This window comes from Oncorhynchus keta, chromosome 5, assembly GCF_023373465.1.
Source record: "Oncorhynchus keta strain PuntledgeMale-10-30-2019 chromosome 5, Oket_V2, whole genome shotgun sequence".
NCBI classification, from domain to species: Eukaryota; Metazoa; Chordata; class Actinopteri; order Salmoniformes; family Salmonidae; genus Oncorhynchus; species Oncorhynchus keta.
The window spans coordinates 35,323,572-35,329,622 of NC_068425.1; positions in this window are offsets into that span (position 1 = coordinate 35,323,572).

Sequence of the window (6,051 nt, forward strand, 5' to 3'; positions counted from 1 at the left end):
TTCTCCTGATCCTAAACACTGTGCTGTCTCCCCCACATTCTCCTGATCCTAAACACTGTGCTGTCTCCTCCCACATTCTCCTGATCCTAAACACTGTGCTGTCTCCCCCCACATTCTCCTGATCCTAAACACTGTGCTGTCTCCCCTCACATTCTCCTGATCCTAAACACTGTGCTGTCTCCCCCACATTCTCCTGATCCTAAACACTGTGCTGTCTCCTCCCCACATTCTCCTGATCCTAAACACTGTGCTGTCTCCCCCACATTCTCCTGATCCTAAACACTGTGCTGTCTCCCCCACATTCTTCCTGATCCTAAACACTGTGCTGTCTCTCCCCACATTCTCCTGATCCTAAACACTGTGCTGTCTCCCCCCACATTCTCCTGATCCTAAACACTGTGCTGTCTCCCCCACATTCTCCTGATCCTATACACTGTGCTGTTTCTCCCCCCACATTCTCCTGTTCCTAAACACTGTGCTGTCTCCCCCCACATTCTCCTGATCCTAAACACTGTGCTGTCTCCCCCACATTCTCCTGATCCTAAACACTGTGCTGTCTCCCCCCCACATTCTCCTGATCCTAAACACTGTGCTGTCTCCCCCACATTCTCCTGATCCTAAACACTGTGCTGTCCCCCCCACATTTTCCTGATCCTAAACACTGTGCTGTCTCCCCCCCACATTCTCCTGATCCTAAACACTGTGCTGTCTCCCCCCCACATTCTCCTGATCCTAAACACTGTGCTTTCTCCTTCACCCTCATTCTCTCTCTCAATTCAATTCAATGGGCTTTATTGGCAAGGGAAACATATTTTTACATTTCCCAAAGAATAAAGACATTGCAAATGTCATAGTATAACTATGTGCAGTGTTATAACAATGTGCAAATAGTTAAAGTTCAAAAGGCTAAATGTACAAGTATCTCTCTCTGCCTCTATCTCTGCTCCCGAACAGCACTTCTCTGTTTCTATGCACAGAAGAGAAATTGAGATGTCAACTTAAATGAAGTCTCAGTGGAATCCTTTAGTGGCGTTAGCCTGCTTCGACTGCAGATGCGTCCCAAACGGCTCTCTTTCCCCTTTACAGTGTACTACATTTGACCAGGACCTATAGGGCTCCACTGCACTCTAAATGGACCACAGAGTCATTTGGGACGCAGCACATGACTTCTTTGATGGTAGCTGAGCTGAAGAGAGAGAGCTCTCTGAGGGAGAGATATCACAGAGCCTTTTACTGTGGCATAGAAACAGACAGCCCTTAGTTGGATAGATCAGTGACAATGGTCTGACCAACTCTGCTTTGTGCTGCCTTTACACACACACACACACACACACACACACACACACACACACACACACACACACACACACACACACACACACACACACACACATACACACATACGAACACATACGCACACACACACACACACACACACACACACACACACACACACACATACTATAATACATAACACAAACACAACATACACATACACACACAACACACACACACACACACACACAGACACACACACACACACTCTCTTTCTCTCTCTCTCTTTAACGGTTACATAACGAAAAGACATGGAAATATTCAGAAACACTTGTTAATTCATGCCAGTTTTCTCTCTCCTCTATCTCTCCTCTCTCTCCCTATCTCTCTCCCTCTCTCTCTCTCTCTCTCTCCTATCTCTCTCTCTCCTATCTCTCTCTCCCTATCTCTCTCTCTCTCCCTCCCTCTCTCCCTATCTCTCTCTCCCTCTCTCTATCCCTCTCTCCTCCTCTCTCTCCCTGATCCCTCTCTCTCTCTCCTCTCCCTCCCTCTCTCCCATCAGACTCTCTCTACCGGAGGAGCCTCCCAGTGCCCCCCCTCAGACAGTGATTGCCAGTGGTCGTACCAACCAGTCCATCATGATCCAGTGGCAACCACCCCCGGAGAGCCACCAGAATGGACCGCTCCAGGGATACATCATCAGGTAAGACACAGAGCGGATTGTTCCAGGTTGAAGATGGAAGGGGTCAATGACATTCATCTTGGTTATTAACCTGTATAACACCACTTGGGTCATGGTCACAATCCTACTGTCTTCCTCCTCCCCTTCCATCTCTTTTCACCCTCACTTTCCCCTTTCTGCACTGTCTAACCATCCCTCTCTCTCTCCGCCCCTCCTAGGTACTGTCTGTCAGGACTACCAGTAGACTGTCAGATGAAGAACATCACCAGGCCAGAGCAGAATAACCTACTCCTGGAGGACCTCATCATCTGGACTAACTATGAGATGGAGGTGGCAGCCTACAACAGGGCTGGGAGGGGTACCTACAGCCACAAGGTTACAGAGTGGACCCTGCAGGGAGGTGAGGATGGATGACGGGCATGTCACAGTCACATGGTTAGACACAGTTCTCCAGCTTTAAGGGTTGAGAAGTGACGTACTTCTCTTAGCTCTCTCTCTCTCTCTCTCTCTCTCTCTCTCTCGTATCTCTCTCTCTCGTATCTCCCTCCATCTCTCTCCCAGTCCCCACTGTCCCACCAGGTAATGTCCAGGCTGAGCCATTCAACTCCTCTACAGTCAGGCTGACCTGGTCAGCTCCTAGCCCTCAGTTCATCAATGGCATCAACCAGGGATACAAGGTGGGCAACAGAGAGCAGAGACCCTTACCAGAGACAAACATTCTTATTGGATGTGCAGTAGAACGACCTGTTCTGTAAATACATTTATGTACTGGCATACACTGCCCTCTAGTGGTTAGAATAAGAACTGCATTCTCCAGCATTAGACGTACCAGTGCCACAACAGATCACTATAAACCAGCTGCAGTGTTTTGTTGTCTTTTCTCTTATGACATTTTTAAACTATCCCTCCGTCTGTTTCCAGCTGTTGGCGTGGGAGGCGGGTCAAGAGGAGGATGTTACCATGGTGACAGTGAGACCTAATTTCCAGGACAGCGTGCATGTGGGCTACGTGACTGGACTGAAGAAGTTCACAGAGTACTACACCTCTGTCCTGTGTTTCACTACACCTGGAGACGGCCCTCGCAGCCCACCTCACAGACTACGCACTCATGAAGACAGTGAGTACCACAGTCACATAACTATACCAAACCTGTAGGCACTCACGAAGACAGTGAGTACCACAGTCACATAACTATACCAAACCTGTAGGCACTCACGAAGACAGTGAGTACCACAGTCACATAACTATACCAAACCTGTAGGCACTCACGAAGACAGTGAGTACCACAGTCACATAACTATACCAAACCTGTAGGCACTCACGAAGACAGTGAGTACCACAGTCACATAACTATACCAAACCGGTAGGCACTCACGAAGACAGTGAGTACCACAGTCACATAACTATACCAAACCTGTAGGCACTCACAAAGACAGTGTCTCACAGGCACAGACAAAAGCAATTCTATTTCCACATGATTCTATCGACCCGAAGGCACCGGACTGTACTGTGTTGGCTCAGATATTCTTTGTCTGCATAACTGGACCAGCGCAGTACAGCTCAGTCTGTCACAAATTGGCCCAGGTAAAGGGTGTTACAAACTATACACTACTGTAAGTATATGGTACTACCGTAGAAGTATATGGTACTATTGTAAAGTTATATGATACTACTGCAAAGTATGTGATACTACTGCAAAGTATATGGTATATGGTATAACTGTAAAGTATGTTCTACTGCTGTAAGAGTATGTGATACCACTGTAGAGTATATGGTATATGGTATAGCTGTAAAGTATATTCTACTACTGTAAAGTATATGCTACTACTGTAAAGTATATGATACTACTGTAAAGTATATGATACTACTGTAAAGTATATGAAACTACTGTAAAGTATATGGTACTACTGCAAAGTATATGGTATAACTTTAAAGTATATGGTACTACTGTAAATTATATGGTACTACTGCAAAGTATATGATACTACTGCAAAGTATATGATACTACTGTAAAGTATATGGTACTACTGCATATGTATATGGTATAACTGTAAAGTATATGGTACTACTGTAAAGTATATGATACTACTGCAAAGTTTATGGTACTACTATAAAGTATATGGTACTACTGAAAAGTATATGAAACTACTGTAAAGTATATGGTACTACTGCAAAGTATATGGTACTACTTTAAAGTATATGGTACTACTGCAAAGTATATGATACTACTGCAAAGTATATGATACTACTGTAAAGTATATGGTACTACTGCAAAGTATATGGTATAACTGTAAAGTATATGGTACTACTGTAAAGTATATGATACTACTGCAAAGTTTATGGTACTACTATAAAGTATATGGTACTACTGAAAAGTATATGAAACTACTGTAAAGTATATGGTACTACTGCAAAGTATATGGTACTACTTTAAAGTATATTGTACTACTGTAAAGTATATGGCACTACTGTAAAGTATATGATACTTCTGTAAAGTATATGGTACTACTCTAAAGTATACGATACTTGTGCACTAAACATACTGGTGTGTGTGTGTGTGTGTGTGTGTGTGTGTGTGTGTGTGTGTGTGTGTGTGTGTGTGTGTGTGTGTGTGTGTGTGTGGTGTGTGTGTGTGTGTGTGTGTGTGTGTGTGTGTGTGTGTGTGTCCAGAGCCTGGTGCCGTTGGTCACCTGAGCTTCACAGAGATCCTGGACACATCTCTGAAGGTCAGCTGGAAAGATCCCAACGAGAAGAATGGAGTCCTCACAGGTACTGCACCTAGTATAGTATAGTATCTAACCCTAACCCTCTCTGGAGAGACCCCAACGAGAAGAATGGAGTCCTCACAGGTACTGTACCTAATATAGTATAGTATCTAACCCTAACCCTCTCTGGAAAGACCCCAACGAGAAGAATGGAGTCCTCACAGTTACTGTACCTAGTATAGTATAGTATCTAACCCTAACCCTCTCTGGAAAGACGCCAACGAGAAGAATGGAGTCCTCACAGGTACTGTACCTAATATAGTATAGTATCTAACCCTAACCCTCTCTGGAAAGACCCCAACGAGAAGAATGGAGTCCTCACAGGTACTGCACCTAGTATAGTATAGTATCTAACCCTAACCCTCTCTGGAGAGACCCCAACGAGAAGAGCAGAGTCCTCACAGATGACTAGGCCTACTGTAGTCATGGTCTATGGTTGACCCTGTTTGTTGGACAGGGTCAACCAAACAGGGTACTGTGGTAGCTAAAGAATCCATTTCTGTGCAAATGGCCAATAAAGATCTATTCTATTCAATTCTATAGGGAAAGGGGATACCTAGTCAGTTGTATTCTAGTCTCGTTATGTCCTCTGTATCAGTCTAACCAGCTGTGATGTCCCTCTCCTAAAGGCTACCGTATATCGTGGGAGGAGTTTAACCGGACCAACACCCGGGTCACCCACTACCTCCCTAACCTGACCCAGGAGTACCGGGTCACCGGGCTGACCGCCCTCACCACCTACACCATCCAGGTGGCTGGGATGACCTCCAAGGGACAGGGTCAACTCTCTTCTTCTACAATATCATCTGGAGTTCCCCCAGGTTAGTACCTCCCCGAACCCTCCCCAGATTAGTACCTCCCCTAACTCTACCCCCAGGTTAGTACCTCCCCTAACTCTCCCCCAGGTTAGTACCTCCTCCTAACCCTCCCCCAGGTTAGTACCTCCCCTAACTCTACCCCCAGGTTAGTACCTCCCCTAACCCTACCCCCAGGTTAGTACCTCCCCTAACCATACCCCCAGGTTAGTACCCCCTAACCCTCCCCCAGGTTAGTACCTCCCTAACTCTACCCCCAGGTTAGTACCTCCCCTAACCCTCCCCCAGGTTAGTACCTCCCCCTAACCCTCCCCAGGTTAGTACCTCCTCCTACTAACCCTCCCCCAGGTTAGTATCTCCCCCAACTCTACCCCCAGGTTAGTACCTCTCCCTAACTCTACCCCCAGGTTAGTACCTCCCCCTAACTCTACCCCCAGGCTAGTACCTCCCCTAACCCTACCCCCAGGTTAGTATCTCCCCCAACTCTACCCCCAGGTTAGTACCTCCCCTAACC